General features: G+C 37.0%; 1 protein-coding gene across 1 annotated transcript in view; it reads right to left on the bottom strand.

Moving 5' to 3' along the window:
* The window catches only part of Fs (Follistatin), a 451,667-nt gene extending 440,774 nt beyond the window's left edge, over positions 1 to 10,893 (bottom strand). Inside the window, 1 exon segment of the mRNA XM_068382867.1 lies at positions 10,594 to 10,893. The gene's annotated coding sequence lies outside the window, so the exon portion shown is untranslated.
* Between the last annotated feature and the right edge of the window lie 11,316 nt (positions 10,894 to 22,209).

Raw genomic sequence — 22,209 nt, 5'->3', positions numbered from 1 at the left:
CTACATTAGACCAACTCTGTGAAGATTTTTTTTTTTTTTTAACTTTTACAGAGATTTTTTTTACTAAGTAATTTGATATGGGTGTTTTTATTTTTTTTTTAATTTAAAACGATTTTTGAAAATTTCAAGACATTAAAAATGCGTGCAAATTTGTTTTCATTACTTGGTAAACAACAGCAGAGTGTAAAAGAAAAAGTAAAAAAAAAAATATTTTGATGAATTATCAGAAAGTAAAAGAAAAGGATTAATTAATATGATGAATTATCATCAAGGCATTTGTAGGTTTGCCTGACCCTTCTGGCTAGACATGGGTTATTATTATTATTATTATTATTATTATTATTATTATTATTATTATTATTATTATTAGTGTTGTTGTTGTTGGCCAAGCTACAACCCTCGTTAGAAGAGAAGGATACTACAAGCCTAGATCTCCAACAAGGAAAATAGCCCAGTGAGGAAAGGAAATAAAGAAATAGATAGACTATGAGAATTATGAACAATTAAAATAAAAGAATTTAAGAACAGTAACAATAATAAAACAAATCTTTCATATATAAACTAGGAAGAGAAATAAGATAGATTAGTGCGCCAGCAAGAGATAAAAACTTGAAAACAAGAAGAAAAATAAGATATAATACTACGCCACCAGTGTACCCTCAAGCAAGATATCTTGATCCACCTTTTTATTATATTATATATATATATATATATATAAAAGAATCACTCAAGAAGTTTTATGACCAAGTTTGTGGAATGATCAAACAGGTTTGTGGAATGATCTTCCTAACCGGGTACTTGAATCGGTAGAACTTCTAAAGTTCAAACTTGAAGCAAATGTTTTTTTATGTTGAACAGGCTGACATAAGTCTTTTATATAGTTTATATATGAAAAATCTGTTTAATATGGTTGCTGTTTTCAAAATGTATAATTTTAATTTTTCATAACTTCTCGTATCGTTTATTTATTTCCTTATTTCTTTTCCTCACTGGGCTATTTTCCATGTTGGAGTCCTTGGGCTTATAATCCTGCTTTTCTAACTAGGGTTGTAGCTTCATCATCATCATCTGCTACGCCTATTGACGCAGAGGGCCTCGGTTAGATTTCGCCAGTCGTCTCTAGCTTAGCTAGTAATAATAATAATTATTATAATAATAATAATAAAAATAATTTTATTATTATTATTATTATTAATAATAATAATAATAATAATAATAATAATAATAATAATAATAATAATAATAATAATAATACAGTTTATATCTTTGTTAGTGTTTTCAAATATTCTATTTTAATTGTTCATTACTTCTTATATCGTTTATTTTTTTCCTTAGTTCCTATCCTCACTGGGCTATTTTTCCCTGTTGAAGCCCTTGGTCTTAAAGCATCTTGCTTCCCCAACTAGGGTTGTAGCTTAGCTAGTAATAATAATAATCGTCCAGGATGCTCATAAGACCACAACGTTGATAAGAGTGACAATGCAACTATCAACTGCAAGCTGACCTATCCTAACTTTACTCAGCTTCTCTGGTAAACATTAATGGCAAGTGATGTCAAGAGCCATGTACATGACATTCGAATATTAGAGAGAGAGAGAGAGAGAGAGAGAGAGAGAGAGAGAGAGAGAGAGGGGGGGGGGGGAGGTACACTCGGACACGCTATTCTATCTTGTTTCTCTACCTCTTGTTATTTTCAAGTTTTTATAGATTATAAAGGAAAGATTTATTTTTAATGTTTTTATTGTTCTTAAACTTCTTTAGTAGTTTTTCCCTATTGCCTTTCCTCTCTGGGTTATTTTCCCTGTTGGGGCCCCTTGGCTTATAGCGTCCTGCGTTCCAACTAGGGTTGTAGCTTAGCAATAATAATAATAATAATAATAATAATAATAATAATATATAGGGATTCTGATCCCATCTCCTTGGTCCCATTCTATTCTCATATCATCTCGTTGATTGCCGAACATTTTCCATCCCTCTCCCCTCACTTATACTTCCTACCTACCTACTTCTCCATCCCCCCCCCCTTGCCATGATTTCATTCCTTTCCTAATCACCGTAGCAACTCCTCTCTCTCTCTCTCTCCTCTCTCTCTCTCTCTCTCTCTCTCAAGGTCAACGCACAACTCCACCCAGCTCATCCTCTTTCCTCTCTTCAAGATAACTCTCGCATTTACCCCCCACTCTTTTTCTACCTTCTCTCAAAGCAAGCAGCCTTCGCCCTCAAACACCCCCCCCCCCCCCAATCCCTTCATCTAGCCTGGCACCCAAGCCGTTCTAGAGGGCTGTCCCCCGCCCACTGAATTGTCACACGGCCGACCACCCTAAGATGCGTCACTGGCACATATGCATTCTCTGCATACCACGTCCTCACCTGCTTTTTGAGCACCCGCATCTTATATAAACTCTCTCTCTCTCTCTCTCTCTCTCTCTCTCTCTCTCTCTCCATTTTTCGTATCCCACCTTTTATTTCATTCCCTCTTTTAAGGGTTGTTCGGAATCCAAGTCATTATCTTCAAAGGCTGACGAAAGCAAAAGGATCTCTCTCTCTCTCTCTCTCTCTCTCTCTCTCTCTCTCATTGCATAACAGCCTCGTTGCACGTAGGGACACATGGAAGATTATGAACGCAATGATCAAGCGAAAAAAACCAATTGTGATGATGAGTTGCTAGTTTTCAGTGTTCCAAATTATTATATTATTATTATTATTATTATTATTATTATTACTAGCTAAGCTACAACCCTAATTGGAAATGCAAGATACTATAATCACAAGGGCTCCAACAAGGAAAATTACCCAGTGAGGAAAGGTATGACTATTCGGTCCCAACAGGGAAAATTACCCAGTGAGGAAAGGTATGACTATTATTATTATTACTAGCTAAGCTACAGCCCTAAATTGGAAAAGCAAGATACTATAAGCCCAAGGGCTCCAACAGGGGAAAATTACCCAGTGAGGAAAGGTATGACTATTACTATTATTACTAGCTAAGCTACAACCCTAATTGGAAAAACAAGATACTATAAGCCCAAGGGCTCCAACAGGGAAAAATTACCCAGTGAGGAAAGGTATGACTATTACTATCATTACTAGCTAAGCTACAACCCTAATTGGAAAAAACAAGATACTATAAGCCCAAGGGCTCCAACAGGGAAAATTACCCAGTGAGGAAAGGTATGACTATTACTATCATTACTAGCTAAGCTACAACCCTAATTGGAAAAACAAGATACTATAAGCCCAAGGGCTCCAACAGGGAAAATTACCCAGTGAGGAAAGGTATGACTATTACTATTATTACTAGCTAAGCTACAACCCTAATTGAAAAACAAGATACTATAAGCCCAAGGGCTCCAACAGGGAAAATTACCCAGTGAGGAAAGGTATGACTATTACTATCATTACTAGCTAAGCTACAACCCTAATTGGAAAAACAAGATACTATAAGCCCAAGGGCTCCAACAGGGAAAATTACCCAGTGAGGAAAGGTATGACTATTACTATCATTACTAGCTAAGCTACAACCCTAATTGGAAAAACAAGATACTATAAGCCCAAGGGCTCCAACAGGGAAAATTACCCAGTGAGGAAAGGTATGACTATTACTATCATTACTAGCTAAGCTACAACCCTAATTGGAAAAAACAAGATACTATAAGCCCAAGGGCTCCAACAGGAAAATTACCCAGTGAGGAAAGGGTATGACTATTACTATCATTACTAGCTAAGCTACAACCCTAATTGGAAAAACAAGATACTATAAGCCCAAGGGCTCCAACAGGGAAATTACCCAGTGAGGAAAGGTATGACTATTACTATTATTACTAGCTAAGCTACAGCCCTAATTTACTAGCTAAGCTACAACCCTAATTGGAAAAACAAGATACTATAAGCCCAAGGGCTCCAACAGGGAAAATTACCCAGTGAGGAAAGGTATGACTATTATCATCATTACTAGCTAAGCTACAACCCTAACTGGAAAGAGCAAGATACTATAAACCCAAGGGCTCCAACAGGGAAAATTACCCAGTGAGGAAAGGTATGACTATTCTATTATTACTAGCTAAGCTACAACCCTAATTGGAAAAAACAAGATACTATAAGCCCAAGGGCTCCAACAGGGAAAATTACCCAGTGAGGAAAGGTATGACTATTACTATCATTACTAGCTAAGCTACAACCCTAATTGGAAAAACAAGATACTATAAGCCCAAGGGCTCCAACAGGGAAAATTACCCAGTGAGGAAAGGTATGACTATCACTATCATTACTAGCTAAGCTACAACCCTAATTGGAAAAACAAGATACTATAAGCCCAAGGGCTCCCCAACAGGGAAAATTACCCAGTGAGGAAAGGTATGACTATTACTATCATTACTAGCTAAGCTACAACCCTAATTGGAAAAACAAGATACTATAAGCCCAAGGGGCTCCAACAGGGAAAATTACCCAGTGAGGAAAGGTATGACTATTACTATTATTACTAGCTAAGCTACAGCCCTAATTTACTAGCTAAGCTACAACCCTAATTGGAAAAACAAGATACTATAAGCCCAAGGGCTCCAACAGGGAAAATTACCCAGTGAGGAAAGGTATGACTATTATCATCATTACTAGCTAAGCTACAACCCTAACTGGAAGAGCAAGATACTATAAACCCAAGGGCTCCAACAGGGAAATTACCCAGTGAGGAAAGGTATGACTATTACTATTATTACTAGCTAAGCTACAACCCTAATTGGAAAAACAAGATACTATAAGCCCAAGGGCTCCAACAGGGAAAAATAGCCCAGTGAGGAAAGGAAACGAGGAAACAAATAAACTACAAGAGAAGCACTGGGCCCGGCCCGAGGAGATCATTCCAGCGCCTAAGTGAAACGGAGGAAACTCCTACAATAGGAAGTAAAGGAGGAGCTGAAAAGCAAGTTGGAAGAAAAAAAATGCCTACAGTCCGCCATGTGGCGGGTATTTAATTTTCTTGTATCTATTTTTATGCTTCTATTTTTTTCGATTATCTTTCATTCTATTTGTTAATAATAATATCTATTTAATTCTTTCTAATTTCTCTTATTCTTGTTGTTTTGAAGGTTTTATAGTTTATATATAAAAGATTTATTTCAATGTTATTATTCTTAAACTTCTCATGTAGTTTATCTCCTTATTTCCTTTCCTCACACGGCTGTTTTCCCTGTTGGAGCCCTTGGCTTAAAGCATTCTGCTTTTCCAACTACGGTTGTAGCTTAGCAAGTAGTAGTAGTAGTAGTAGTAGATAGTAGTAGTAGTAGTAGTAGTAGTAGTAGTAATAATAATAATAATAATATATGATAATAATAATAATATAATAATATAATTTAATAATGATAATAATAATAATAATATTATAATAATAATAATAATAATAATAATAATAATAATAAAAGTCAATTGGGTTGCATTAATGAATTTGGGTCAGAAGGTATGGCGCCGGGGCCTGGGATGCCATTCAGCGTCTAAGTGTAACTGGAAGAAGTAAAAGAAGTTGGAGAGCAAGAAGGAAGAAAAAAATGGGGAACAGATGAGAAGTCCCTCATGTAATGCCTACAGTAAAGTGAGTTGCACAGATGGCCCTTGAATCATGAGAATTTTTCATGAATCTGGAATAACTTTAATGTCTTGTATTATGAGATTTTCTGTTACGGAAAATAGTCTCCTCTCTCTCTCTCTCTCTCTCTCTCTCTCTCTCTCTCTCTCTCTCGTATATTCTATAGCATTTACATATGAACTGGAGTTTTGTCTTAGTGTCTATATGTTGAAATCTCTCTCTCTCTCTCTCTCTCTCTCTCTCTCTCGAAATAAATCCCGTTTATATATAGGTACACACAGTACATACAGTATATATTGACGAATTAGATGGACATTAAGAATAACAACATGGGTCCCCAGAGATTGCAAAAGTAGAGAGGAAGGAAGAGAAAACGATGGATTGACGAACTAAGAATGTTTGTGGGGTAAGTTATTTCAAGAATTCTCTCTCTCTCTCTCTCTCTCTCTCTCTCTCTCTCTCTCTCGAGTGTCAAAAGCTGAGCATCTCATTTCTTTCCATTTGTTTAATTTAGTCAAGAGAATTTCAACGAGTCAGTTAAGAACCGTAGCTCTCCAAGGCACTCAGAGGCTGCTCTTGCAAAGGGGCCTTTTAACAAGAGATAAATAAATGAATGCACGCACAAATAAACAGTTAGGAGCAGATCTTAGAATCTAAAGTAGGGCTTATTATTTACAGTTTTGAGTCATTCATTAATTGTTTTCGTTTTCGTGGCAACCTCGACAGAAAAGAATGCCTGCGCACTTTAGTGGACGTGGTCATGGGACTAGAGATTTACGAACAGTATTTTCAGAGATGCCGGTATGATACAGACCTAGGGAGTGTATTCTCAAAGATATAAACTGTATTATTATTATTATTATTATTATTATTATTATTATTATTATTATTAAAATTATTATTAATAACAATAATAAAATTATTATTATTATTATTATTATTAATAAAATTATAATTATTATTATTATTATTATTATTAAAATCATTATTGTTATTATTATTATTATTATTAATAATAATAATAAAATTATTATTATTATTATTATTATTATTATTATAATATTATTATTAGCTAAGCTAGAGACGACTTGCGAAATCTAACCGAGGCCCTTTGCGTCAATAGGCGTAGGAGATGATGATGATGATGAAGCTACAAGCCTAGTTAGAAAAGCAGGATTTATAAGTCCAAGGGCTCCAACATGGAAAATTACCCGAATGAGGAAAGGAAATAATGAAATAAATGAATGATATAAGAAGTAATGAACAATTAAAATAAAATATTTTAAAAACAGTAACAACATTTAAACAGATATTTCATTTAGAAACTATAAAAGGACTTATGTCAGCCTGTTCAACATAAAAACATTTGCTGCAAGTTTGAACTATCGAAATTCCATAGATTCAACTACCTGCTTAGGAAGATCATTCAACAACTTGGTCATAGCTGGAATAAAACTTCTAGAATATTGTGTAGTATTGAGGCACATAATGGAGAAGGCCTGACTATTGGAATTAACTGCATACCTAGTATTGCGAACAAAATGGAACTGTCCGGGAAGATCTAATGTAGTGGATGGTCAGAATTATAAAAAAAGAAAATATCTTATGCAACATGCACAACGAACTAATTGAACGACAGTTTAAAGTCCGCTCATGAATGGCAGGGATGCTGATGACTCAGCGGGTGTAGACCTTAGGCTCCCCCAAACATCCACAACCTTAGCTCACAAGGATGGTAATGTTGCACACACTATAAGAAACTAACGAGTTTGACCGGGACTCGAACCCCAGTCCAGCGATCACCAGGCAGGGACGTTTCCTATAGGCCACCACATCCCAGGATTATTGAAAAGATTATAGTATTTTGAATTGCAACATTCATTAACAACGTCGTTTGGTGATCATTAGACTTTCATGTTCACGACCAACAGACTAACTGTATAATTTCATCTATTTCTGAAATTCAATAATAAAACTTTCCTTTCACTATATAAATGTCAGAGGGCAAGGGACAGTGACATTGCCCTATCGAGCAGGACAATGCCCTAAAAACTGACAATAGATACATATGAACAGTAACTAAGCCCCCTAAGCTAAGACCAAGGAGGGCCACACAATGGCTGCATATGACTCACAGATAGATCTATAGGCTCCTCAAACCCAAACGCCCATCCTCAGCTCACAAGGATGGTGAGGTTGTAGCGACCAAAGAAAACTATCGAATTTGAGCGGGACTTGAACCCCAGTCTGGTGTTCACCAGTCAGGGAACGTTACCACACAGGCCACAACAACCCTAAAAAGCGATGTTCTAAGGTGATATCGAGCAAAAGATTATTTACTTGAGCACTGAGAGATAAATTACAGTTCAAGTGATACACACACACCACACACACACACATACACACACACACCACACACGGTCAATAATCCAAGACCACAAAATATGTCTAATTGCAATTGGACTTTTAAAACGTTTTCTAAAGGCAAGTAGCCCCTAACGATGCATAAACACAATTAGCCTCTCTGCCCTATCAATCAATAATCAATTAACCAACTAGTCTAAGACAGGCTGACTCACACGCGGTAAGAGAGAGAGAGAGAGAGAGAGAGAGAGAGAGAAACACATTTTCTAGTTTTCTGGTCACCTCTTTTTTCAATATGCATACACTCATACCACACGTTTTATTTAGTGCCATAAGGACCATTGATAAGTTTTCCTGAGAGAGAGAGAGAGAGAGAGAGAGAGAGAGAGAGAGAGAACACATTTTCTAATTTTCTGGTCACCTTTTTTTTTAATATGCGTACACTTATACCACACGTTTTCTTTAGTGCCACAAAACCATTACAATGTTAATCTACATTCTACTACACAAAAACGAAATGAGCATCTGCATAAATTTTTCCTGAGAGAGAGAGAGAGAGAGAGAGAGAGAGAGAGAGAGAGAGAGCACTTTCTATCCCACCTTAAAAAATATGCGTACACTCTACCACACGTTTTCTTTAGGCCAATAACATCATTACCATGTTAATCATCATTCTGTATCAAATGAAATATACATCTATAAACGTTTCTCCTGTGTAATAAGGCACTGTAGTCTAACGGTATACGACCATATCTTCAGAATAAAAAATACAACATATTGTACCAGATATATATTCATTGAACACTTGCAAAATTACTCAAATACTTACTTTACTTTACCCAAAGTACTTATCTTACTTTAACCAATTGAACACGGAATCAATAACTCAGTCCTAGTATTAAACAATATAGTAAATATACTACACTTATCATGACAAACTAGTAAATATTAGGAAAAAAATATATCCTAACTTACTACTAAAAGTTTTTTCGCGGAAACCTCTCCAATTTCAAAATAGCCAAAATTTAATGTTCTTAAAATATTTGTTTCATAAATTGTTCATTAATTCTAACGTAGTTTATTTATTTACTTATTTCCTTACCTCACTGGGGTATTTCCCCTGTTGGAGCCCTTGGCTTATGGCATTCTGCTTTTCCAACTAGGGATATAGCCTAATAAGTAGTAATAATAATAATAATACGGTTCGACCAAACACGGTTCTCCACCCTGCTTGTCAAAGATTTGAAGAGGTGTCAAACACTTAAACCAAACGCATATCAAACCTCAGAGCTAGATAACTGGCGTAATTAATTTGACAATGAACGAAGAAACTCACACACACACACACACACACACACACACACACATATATATATATATATATATAAAATATTGTTTGACGCTTACACTTGTTCTCAAATGCAAACGCTTTGCCCCGCCCACAAAGTCAGGCTCGATCACATTTTCTTCAAACCGTTTGACCAACTTGTTTGAATACAAAATATCCCGTGCACACGTTCAAACATCACTAAAAAAAAACGTTTTTGTCAAACTAAGTTTGACTGTGAAAAGCTTAGGATATGTAACAGAAAGGAATGCGTTGTTTTGTAATGAATACTGTCCAATGTTCATTAACCGGTTTTGTCTTGCGCTATATAGGCCTATATGTTAGTTCTGGATATTACCTTCGAGTGGAAATTGAATTCCAAGTAAGGAAGCAATATATGTTTGAATCTAATATGAACTTTATGACGTTACTGTTCTTAAATAATTCACTGTGTTTATTACTTCTCTTGCAGTTTATTCATTTCCTTGTTTCCTTTCCTCACTGGGCTATTTCCCCTGTTGGAGCCCGTTGGGCTTATGGTGTCTTGCTTTTTCAAATAGGGTTATAGCTTAGTTTGTAATAATAATAATAATAATAATAATAATAATAATAATAATAATAATAATAATTACGTACGTAGCCTACCTTACTGTCAACTGGGCCTGCTTTCTGACTAGGACTACAAGTATTATCAATAAATTTCAACAATATACTGCAAAATGTATTCTAAACAAACACGTACTGTATTTTCTTAGTGACTAAGAATATGGAATATAAAGAAGAACCAACATCACGGTTTTCAATCACGTCAGGTGATAGGCCTATGCCGGTTTGATGTTAACATCGGCAACACACGATTCAACTCTGGGGTTGACCATTACCTTACTACAATACTCTAGGATAAAATAACTGTGGAAATCAACAGTATAACTTAAGAAATAAGATTAAAAGTAGTGAACCTCTCAAACAGCAGATTTTGAACGTTTATGCTTTGGCTAATAAACCTCATGGTGAACCTCTCAATTAAGAATATACCAGTAATCTTAAAGTACAAGCATACAAGGTTTACATATCACTCCCTGTTGAAAAACGGGAGTACGAATTATAAGGTTTCCCTAATCACCAATCTACACATTGTTTAGTAAGCTTATGGTTTGACTCCATTAACACCACGAGAACCTTGAGAGTAATTTTAAGGTATCTACCAACATTAGAGGACAATTCAGAGTAACTTAAAGATATCTACCAAAAATAAAGGACAATTTAGAGTACCTTTAAGATATCTAACTACAATAAAGGACAGAGGTTTTTCCTCGGCACTGACCGTTTTCTCGTCTACGTGATCCATTCGTGCATCAAGGTCTGATTGTATGGGATGTGTGTGTGTGTGTATGCACGTCTTTCAACTTTAATATCTCCTTCTCTTTTGCATACAATCAATGGCAAATTGCATCATTTCTCAAACCTCGAGAAGATGAAAGAGGGTTATTTAAATAAACTGCAAAATAAATGGCAAAAGAAACGGTGAGCAAATATCACCAATTGTCGGGGTTTAGGAGAGCACGTGTTTGTGTGCACCGACCAGCAGCTCGTATCTGCTGTGTCTCACCACCACCACCGCTGAATGGCAACTGACCAAATCAACTGTGCTCAACTTCCTTATATACTCTGGCCAAGGTATCAAATGGCAGAATTTAATTTCATCCCTATAGTTGTTGCTCTCTTTATCATTATTATTAATTTTATTATTATTTACTATTACTAATAGCATTATACGCTAAGCTACAACCCTAGTTGGAAAAGCAGGATGCTATAAGCCCAAGGGCTCAAACTGAGGAAAATAGCCCTGTGAGGAAAGGAAACAAGTAAATAAATAAACTACATGAAAAAGTAATGAAGTCAAAATAAAATACTTCAAGAACTAGTAGCTCCAAGTAATGTGTACATGTGCGTATGTTCATAAAAGGTTAAACATTACTCTCTCTCTCTCTCTCTCTCTCTCTCTCTCTCTCTCTCTCTGGAATAGATATGAAGTTGAAGTGCTCAGTTAACTTCCATTCAAACCTTGAGCCATTTCTTCATTATTATTTAATTCCGAAGAACTGTCCCACCTATGTCTTGAGGATACAAAAATTCATGATTATCAACAATTTCCAAAGGTTGTAAAGATTGTGATAGGCCCTAAACGACCACATATCAATATATTTTTTTTATTCATGGTTGAACAAGAAATGAAAGAAATAAACTATAGTCTATGACACAAGCGATCTATTTAGAATAATAATTTTTTTAATCAATCTGGCGTGACAGATTTGATTAACTTCGTGTTCACTATTTCTCTAATAATGCGCATGTATATTTATGCATTCATAAACCCTTATGATATATATATATATATATATATATATCTGTGAATTTCTTTACCATCATCATCTCCTCCTACGCCTATCGACGCAAAGGGCCTCAGTTAGATTTCGCCAATTGTCTATATCTTGGGCTTTTAAATTAATACTTTTCCATTCATCATCTCCTACTCTCACGCTTCATAGTCCTCAGCCATGTAGGCCTGGGTCTTTCTAACTCTTCTAGTGCCTTATGGAGCCCAGTTAAAAGTTTGGCAAACAAATCTCTCTTGGGGAGTGCGAAGAGCATGCCTAAACCATCTCTATCTATCCCTCACCATGATCTCATCCACATATGGCACTTAAGTAATCTCATATTTTCTTGTTATATTTATTTCATTATTTTATTTTATATTTCATTTTACAACCTTCTAACTAATTTAATCCATTTTGGGATGCTTTTTCGAATACCGAAGATAAATAATCGCTTATGACAGATATGTAGGTCTATAAATTACGTCCATTTTGTGTGTGTGTGCGCACGCGTACGTGGTGTGTGTGTGTGTAGAGAGAGTAGCTAACAAGATAAAGTCACTTATGGCAAGACACATAGGTTTATACATTTGGTCTAGTGTGTGTTTGAGTGTGTGTGTGTGTATGTGTGTGTGTGTAGAGAGAGAGAGAGAGAGAGAGAGAGAGAGAGTAGCTAACAAGATAAAGTCGCTTATGGCAAGACACAATAGATCTATACATTTGGTCTAGTGTGTGAGTGTGCGTGTGTGTGTAGAGAGAGAGAGAGAGAGAGAGAGAGAGAGAGAGAGTAGCTAAGAAGATAAAGTTGCTTATATGGCAGACACGTAGATCTATACATTACGTCTATTGCGTGTGTGTGTGTGTGGAGAGAGAGAGAGAGAGAGAGAGAGAGAGAGAGAGTAGCTAAGAAGATAAAGTTGCTTATATGGCAGACACGTAGAGCTATACATTACGTCTATTGCGTGTGTGTGTGTGTGTGTGTGTGTGGGGAGAGAGAGAGAGAGAGAGAGAGAGAGAGAGAGAGTAGCTAAGAAGATAAAGTTGCTTATGGCAGACACGTAGATCTATACATTACGTCTATTGCGTGTGTGTGTGTGTGTGTGGCGAGAGAGAGAGAGAGAGAGAGAGAGAGAGAGAGAGAAGTTGCTTATAGCAGACACATCGGTCTATACATTTGGTCTACACTGTGTGTGTGTGCGCGCGCGTCTGTGTATGTGTAGTGAGAGAGAGAGAGAGAGAGAGAGAGAGAGAAGTCGCTTATAGCAGACACATACAGTAGGTCTATACATTTGGTCTACACTGTGTGTGTGCGGTGTCTGTGTATGTGTATAGAGAGAGAGAGAGAGAGAGTGAGAGAGAGAGAGAGAGAGAGAGAGAGAGTGAGAGAGAGAGAGAGAGAGAGAGAGAGAGTGGGGCTTAACTTAACCCTACTCTCAACCACATTACCCTCCTTAGGCTTAACAAGAGCAAGTTAGATCCGTTACCTTAAAAGGTTAGTCACTGTAGCAGCTTAAGAACTAATTGGAAAAGTTAGTGTTTGGCAGAAACATGCTTTAAGGGAGAGATTTTGGCTCTTTTCATCATTAAATTTGTCTGGAAACAATCTCTCTCTCTCTCTCTCTCTCTCTCTCTCTCTCTCTCTCTTCACACACACACACACACACACACACACCCACAATATTCGTAATGTACAGACCTATGTGTCTGGCATAAGCGACTTATCTCTTTAGCTATTCTCTCTCTCTCTCTCTCTCCTCTCTCTCTCTCTCTCTCTCCTGTATTTTGGCTTACAGCACACACACACATACAAGCATAGTGTATATACGTTTGCATGTGTCATGAGATTGATAACCATTCACACCAATAGTACTAATGATTCTACCAGCAATAATTTGTGCTGCAACTAAAGAGGATCTTTAGCCGAGTCCAAATGTATAAATCCAACTAGGGCAACCATTAATCTTCTTCCTTCCATCTCGCTTGGCACAGCCCGGAAACAAGCAGCAAATTTGAGGTCCGGAACTGGGGGCTTAGCTAAGGTACGGCTAAAGTAAGATATCTCTGAGCCCTTCGCCTAACTTCCGCATTCCAATAAAGCGCTTTTTTTGGTTTCTGAGTTAAAGACAAGAGGAGTAACATCACATAAATCTCTCGATTAAGAACGTGGTTTTACGTGGAATGGAGTTATTATTATTATTATTATTATTATTATTATTATTATTATTATTATTAATTGCTAAGCTACAATCCTAGTTGGAAAAGCAGGATGCTATAAGCCCAGGGGCTCCAACAGGGAAAATAGCCCAGTGAGGAAAGGAAAAGAGGAAAAATAAAATATTTCAGGAACAGTAACATTAAAATACAAACATTGAAATACATACCTCCTATGAAAACTATAAAAACTTCAACAAAACAAGAGGAAGAGAAATAAGATAGAATAGCTATTAGATATATCTATCTAATAGCTTTCTCGTAATTAATCTTTTTCCCGCTTTCTCCAGGATAACTGGTTGCTTGGTTCTGATTTGGATTCATTCTTGCAAATATGCCTTTTATTTTATTTTGTTTTTGAGCTACAGTAACTTGAAAATACTTTAGATACTTTATAATGATCAAAATCAAATGGATAATAAATAATGAACTATTGTGTCTCTAACATAAAGCTGAGAGAACCCAAACGTGGCTCGGGAGAGAGGCAACGGAATAACCCAGCCAGTGACGTCACACGAGTCCTTATAATCCTTCCAATTATCGTAAAATGAAAACTTTCTTTAGGAAGTTTCCTATGCTGGATTTATCTAGCGATCAGAATACTGACTAATATATATTTGTTTAAAGATCTTTGTGATGATTTATGCAAAGGAATTTTTTATATTCACGTTCATTTATATTTATGTAAATACAGAAGTTGAATGTATGTATCTTTGTAATGATGGAGAGAGAGAGAGAGAGAGAGAGAGAGAGAGAGAAGTCACTTATGGCAAACACATTGGTCTATTGAGAGAGAGAGAGAGAGAGAGAGAGAGAGAGAGAGAGGGTGTGGGGGCAAATAGTTTAGACGGTTTTAAAACCTAGAAAAACTAGAATCTCAGACTGACATCCAATCAATTAACCACTTGAAATTGAAGGTTCTACATCGGAATAACTCAAACTAAATTATGTAATACTCCTGATAAACACTCTCTCTCTCTCTCTCTCTCTCTCTCTCTATCTCTCTCTCTCTCTCTCTCTCTCTCTCTCTCTCTCAGCTAATTTTGGAGAGGGACCGGCGGGGTTTAAAGACTTGAAGTCAGCTCATGAATGGCAGAGACAAGGAACAGTGATAACATCCTAACTAGCAGGACAATGCCCAAGAGACTGACCATATATACATATATTCAGTGCCCAAACCCCTTTCCATCCAAGCTAGGACCAGAGAGGGCCAGGCAATGGATGCTGATGACTCAGCAGCTAGACCTATATGTTGGGGTCACCAAAGCTAGGACCAGGGAGGGCCAGGCAATGGCTGCTGATGACTCAGCAGCTAGATCTATATGTTGGGGTCACCCAAGCTAGGACCAGGGAGGGCCAGGCAATGACTGCTGATAATTTAGCAGGTAGATCTATATGTTGGTGCCACCCAAGCTAGGACCGGGGAGGGCCAGGCAATGGCTGCAGATGATTCAGCAGGTAGACCCATTTGTTGGTGCCACCCAAGCTAGGACCAGGGAGGGCCAGACAGTGGATGCTGATGACTCAGCAGGTAGACCTATAAGTTTAGAGTATATTCCCACAAACCAACCATCCTTAGCACACAAGGATGACGAGGTTCCAGACACTAAAGGAACGAATGAGTTTGACTGGGACTCGAACCCCAATCCGGTGATCATCAGGCAGGGCTGTTACCAAGAGGCCACCACAAGAAAGGAAGGAAATCTAGTTAAATCTAGACACGTAAGAGACTTGTGCACGAGCTGGAAATGAGCCCTGAGCTTGTGTCTCTGTGTCCCTTCTCAAAACAGCATTCGTCTAAAGATAGTCATTTGCCGAAAGGTTCGAATTTGCCAGGGGGGAAGAATGTGATATAAAACGCACATGCGTCTCTCGATAGATTTGTTGAAAAGCGTAGTACAAGTTCTATTTAAATTTGCATTTTGTTATCAGTGCAAATGGCACAATCCATTACTTATAGTCTATTTGTTCATACGCACACACACACACACACACATTATATATATATATATATATATGTGTGTGTGTGTGTGTGTGTGTAAAGAAACTCTATAGGTTGTCTTGCACTGCGTTTCACAAAGGCGCAAATTGTTATCAGACTCTTTAAGCTTTCACCTCCTCTTTTGTGATTACGTATTATCTTTCAATTAAGAGTCCATTGTTACTAGGCATATTTCACCTGGTTTTTAATAGCCTCTGGAACCCGGGAGTCGCCGGGACCGTGTGGTGCGTAAAAAAAAAAAAGAACTCGAAGCCGATTTGGTGATCTAAAAGAGCCAGTTTCTGGAGAGTGTGTAAGATCGCTGCCACACTCACACTCCCGTCCATATGCGCAAGATCCTGATGGCCAGCTTGAGAGGCCCCCTTTATAGCTTCCTAATTCACAGAAGATGACTTTGTGGATGGATTTATGAGCGTGATAACAGGTTCCTCGATAATATCGCCTGGTGACGAAAGGTAGAAGGTACACTGCCTTTACTTGCGATGTTCGATAACAATGATAGACTGGCCGTGGTGTCACCTAAAGATCTGATAAGCTCTAATCCCTTCAAGTGGAAGGTAATGAAGATGGGTTTAAACTGTAGGGGGTAAAAGACGAAACCCTCCGGGAGCACCCAGACGCTGGGACTAGCAAGGGGCCGATCAAGTATGCTCGTCTACAAATAAGTCAACTATTTGATCATTACGTAGGCGTTTTTGTATCTGGTGGAGAAAAAAAAATATCCAGATATCTTTAGGGCTTAAATCATCTGATATAAGGATACTTCTTAATGAAAGATTAAAAAAATAAAAGGGAAAATCAGACAATGGCTAGGTTAAGTAAAATTTGGAAATCAAATCACTTAACTTTATATATATATATATATATATATATATATATATATATATATATATATATATATATATATATATATATAATCCGGCTATATATCAGTTTAGTGAGATCGGTGTTACTAGGCCTATATGGACATTAGTTGTGGTATGACAATGAAACAATATCCAACAGATTTAGTAGATTTGAGAACAAAGCCCTCAGAGGAATATTGGGAGTTAAATGGCAGGACAGGATTAGAAATGAAACTATAAGAGAGATTACTCGAGTGCCATATGTGGATGAGATCATGATGAGGGGTACATAGAGATGAATTTGGGCATGTTCTTCGCACTCCCCAAGAGAGATTAGTTCACCATAAGGCACTAGAAGAGCTGGAAGACCCAGGCCTACGTGGATAAGGACTATGAAGCGTGAAGTAGGAGATGATGAATGGAGAAGTATTGATTTAAAAGCTCAAGATAGAGATGACTGGCGAAATCTAACCGAGGCTCTTTGCGTCAATTGGCGTAGGAGGAGATGATGATGATGATGGCCTCTTAACTAATTCCTCTTTATTCCTCCACAATTCCCTTTACCATAGAAATTATTTCTCCCTTAAAACAAAGTATAAGTTATTCATTTTTAGTACAAAGTGTAACCTCGGTAGAACCATTTCTAACATGGGCGCTTCTCATGTATGGAATTCACTGTGAGATAGGATGTATGCAACCATAGTTTATGTAGAACGTCCCTGATTGGTGATCACCAGACTGGGGTTCGAGTCTCTCTCAAACTCGTTAGTTTTTTGGTCTCTGCAACCTCACCAACTTTATGAGCCAAGGATGGGGGTTTGGGGGAACCTATAGATCTATCAGCTGAGTCATCAGCAGCCATTGCCTGGCCCTCCTTGGTCCTAGCTTTGGTGGAGACGGGCTTGGGCGCTGATCATATGTATATATGGTCAGTCTCTAGGGCTCGATAGGGCATTGTCACTGTTACTTGCCTCTGCCATTCATGAGCGGCCTTTAAACTTTTAAATGAATACTGTATGTGCATTTTGTCTTGAGGTAATAGATCTTTCTTTAGACGAATCTGGCAAAATAAAGCAAACGATACTATAATTCGAGGAATCTGTAGAGAAAATGTTGCAAAATGGGATTATGAAAGAATAATTTTCCTTGAATTTCAAGAGAGCAAAATACGCCCTTATTCCTATACTCTGAAGTTTTCCCAATCTGAACAAATATTATTATTATTATTATTATTATTATTATTATTATTACTATTATCAATTGCTAAGCTACAACCCTAGTTGGAAAAGCAGAATGCTATAAGCCCAGGGGCTCCAACAGGGAAAATAGCCCAGTGAGGAAAGGAAACCAGGAAAAAAATATTTTAAGAATATTAAAATAAATATTCCTAAGAGTATATCACTTTAAAAGGCTAGAAAATTAAAGTTAGCTTAAATATTCAAATCTATCCTCTCAAAATCTGGGATATTTCTAAATTAGTTGTGATTACTTTATAAACTCACTTTAAGGGCTGCTTTTCTAGTTCTATACAGCAGGGGAACCCTACTCTCTCCTACAGGATCTTCAGTCATTTTATCATGTCATTTCTCTTAAAATAATCTATTTTCCATTTTTCCTTTCCTCACTGGGCTATTTTCCCTGTTGGGGCCTCTGGGCTTATAGCATCCTGCTCTTCCAACTAGGGTTGTAGCTTAGCTAGTAATAATAATAATGATAATTATTATTATTTCACATCGCATATTGCCCGCTTATTATCAAATCCACATTATTGGAACACTTAGAAAACAAGAAACATTGCATTTTTACAAAAATCTATTATTATCATTATTACTTGTTAAGCTACAACCCTAGTTGGAAAAGCAAGAAGTTTAAGAACTATATCAAAATTACTGTGATAAAATACCAAATGTGTTTAGTCTAATTCCCATAACGATATTATCAAATATATCAAGAGGAATTTATTATGGAAATGGATCACGGAAGTTCTAAAAATAGAATTTTGGTTAACTATGTGAGAGACCAGGTATGTTAATTTTTAAGTAATGATGCTTGTACCAAAATTGTAAAACAATTTCCTAACTTTTACTAGAATAGATAATGTAGACATTGCTTAATTTGTTTGTATAATACTGTTTGTATGATATTAGGTATGTATATTTTCAATATATTGGTTGGCGGGTTTATTATTATTATTATTATTATTATTATTACTTGCTAAGCTACGACCCTAGTTGGAAAAGCAGGATGCTATAAGCCCAGGGGCTCCAACAGGGAAAATAGCCCAGTGAGGAAAGGAAATTAACAAAACAAGAGGAAGAGAAATAAGATAGAAGTGTGCCTGAGTGTACCCTCAAGCAAGCGAATTCTAACCCAAGACAGTGGAAGACCATGGTACAGAGGCTATGGCACTATCCAAGAGTAGAGAATAATGGTTAGATTTTGGAGTGTCCTCCTCCTAGAAGAGCTGCTTGCAATAGCTAAAGAGTCTCTTCTACCCTTACCAAGAGGAAAGTGGCTATTGAACAATGACACTGCAGTAGTTAACCCCTTAAGTGAATAAGAATTGTTTGGTAATCTCAGTGTTGTCAGGTGCATGAGGACAGAGGAGAATATGTAAAGAACAGGGCAGACTATTCGGCGTATGTATAGGCAAGCGGGAAAATAAACCGTAACTAGAGAGAAGGATCCAATGTATTACTGTCTGGCCAGTCAAAGGGCCCCGTAGCTCTCTAGCGGTAGTATCTCAACGGGTGGCTGGTGCCCTGGCCAACCTACTACCTACAATACAACCCAAGTGATGTAATTTTTTTAAGTCAATAAATCATTTGAATTTGAATTTGAACAAGAATTTTGGTACTTGTGGGGATAATTATATCTATAATCATAATCATCTTAGACATTATTATTATTATTATTATTATTATTATTATTATTATCACTATCCAAGCTACAACCCTAGTTGGAAAAGCAAGATGCTATAAGCCCAAGGCCTCCAATAGGGAAAAATAGCCCAGTGAGGAAAGGAAATAATGAAATAAATAAATGATGAGAACAAATTAACAACAAATCATTCTAGAAACAGTAACAGTGACAATTGAACTTATAGAAACCAACTATAAACGGGTCAGAAACTAAAGTATAGCTTAGATTCTGGTACAATCCCGTACCACATCTCAAATACGTTAGAGGTATATATATATATATATATATATATATATATATATATATATATATATATATATATTCCAGTTGGAAGACCCGAACCTATATGGCTGAGGACTATGAAGCGTGAAGTAGGAAATGATGTCTGGAGAAGTATTGAATTAAAAGCTGAAGATAGTGACGACTGGCGAAATCTAACCGAGGCACTTAGCGTCAATAGGCGTAGGAGGAGATGATAATGATGATGATATATATGTGTATATATATATATATATATATATATATATATATATATATATATATATATATATATATATGTGTGTGTGTGTGTGTGTGTGTGTGTGTGTGTGCGTGTGCGTGTGTTAAAAGAACATCTTTAAACAACTCACCGATTTGGGGTAAGGAGACCTGATGTACTCTCTCTTTGAATTTCTCCTTCACTCAGATATTCAAGGTATTTGAAACACTCTAACTTGGGTTCATATTAGTCAATGTTTCCAGTGCCTGACTTCTTGTATCTCACAATCATCTACAATTCCTTATTATATTGGATACGCAAGATGTTCAATTTATTTTTTCTTGACCGTTTCAAAAGTGCATTTGGCTTTAATTTCCTTCGCTGACGAACGTAACTCATTATATGCTTTTGTTTCTATATATCTTTTTATAGCTCGCATAATTGACCTACCATAACTTACTTTACTTTGATGGCTGCTTTTCCGGTCCCATACAGCAGGTGAACCCCACTCTCTACAGGACCTCCACTGTCGTTTTATCTTGTTCGTTCAGAGTAGGCCTATTCAACGTTTCATATCACGCATTGCTCATTTACTGTTAAATCGTCAATGTAAAACGACTCACGGAATAAGAAAGTCTCCAGTTTCCTCTTGAAGACCTTAATATCTTCAATCATTCGGATGTCTCCTGGGAGCTTATTGTGTAGTCTCGGGGCCGCATATTTAAAGGCTCTAGAGCTTACAGTAGACATATATCTAGATTCCAATAGTTTGAAACCATCTAGAACCATTCTCGTGCGAAAGCGATTTGTAGCAATTCTCTTAAGTATTTTGGACGACCGGTTCGGATGACTTGGTGGGTTATCGTGCATATTCAAGCACGGATGTTCTCTATATTTCACGATTAGGTGTAATGTTTTTCTCGATTCAATTGGTTCAACTGGAGCAGCAACGTTCGTCTTTCACTGTGATTAATCAAGTAGTGAGTATAGAACTCATACACAGGTGGCCACGCTCTCTCAGGTTATGCCTCGTTCAGGGATGGTGCATCGGTTGTTTGCGTCTACACCATCATAAGCCACGTACTCGTTATTACTATACTCCATAACCAAAGGTGCCCACTGATAGTGTAGACCGACGTTTGATATTGCTGTCTTTATAAGGCGACGGTGTAAAGTGTAAACGATACAGAGGCTCTCTGAGCAAAGATCTGGCAGTGAATTTAGCTTTCTGAAAGCTTTGATATGTTATTGAGGCTTTGAGTGCAAATGGTGGTGTAGCTAATAATTTTAGCGTTCAGGAAGAGTTATAAACATTATAGAGGCTGTCTGAGCAAAGATCTGGCAGTGAATTTAGCTTTCTGGAAGCGTTTGAAATGTTATAGAGGCTTTGCATTGAGTGCAAATGGTGGTGTACCTAATAATTTTAGCGTTCAGGAAGAGTTATAAACATTATAGAGGCTGTCTGAGCAAAGGTCTTACAGTGATTTCGGCACAGGCAAGAATGGGCTGAAACTCGAATTTATAAAATGCTGATTCCAAGAAGACTGTTTTGACAGAGCTCAAGATAGTTGCTGGAACGACCTCATAAAAATGAATTTATTTCAAATTCTTCGCCATCTGCTCTTTAGTAGACAGGTATTACGTTCTTTTTTATATCTCTTGAGTCTTACTGGTGACAGAAATACGACACAGCTCTCACACTACGGCTTCGTAGTAACAAATATATTAAATTTTTCACTTTTTTTCTGGCATTTCTTATATTTATTAGGCCTTCTCCATCATGAGGCTCAATACTACACAGTATTCTAGAAGTTTTATTCCAGCTGTTACCAAGTTGTGGAATGATCTTCCTAATCGGGTAGTTGAATCAGTAGAACTTCAAAAGTTCAAAGTTGGAGCAAATGTTTTTATGTTGACCAGGCTGACATGAGTCTTTTTATAGTTTATATATGACATATCTGTTTTTGACGTTGTTACTGATATTAGAATGATTTATTGTTAACTTGTTCTCATCATTTATTTATTTCCTTATTTCCTTTCCTCACAGGGCTATTTTTCCCTGTTGGAGCCCTTGGGCTTATAGCATCTTGCTTTTCCAACTAGGGTT

Source organism: Palaemon carinicauda, chromosome 11 (genome assembly GCF_036898095.1).
Source record: "Palaemon carinicauda isolate YSFRI2023 chromosome 11, ASM3689809v2, whole genome shotgun sequence".
NCBI classification, from domain to species: Eukaryota; Metazoa; Arthropoda; class Malacostraca; order Decapoda; family Palaemonidae; genus Palaemon; species Palaemon carinicauda.
The sequence above is the reverse complement of the archived record's forward strand: the minus strand, read 5'-3'. Positions and strand labels throughout refer to the sequence as shown.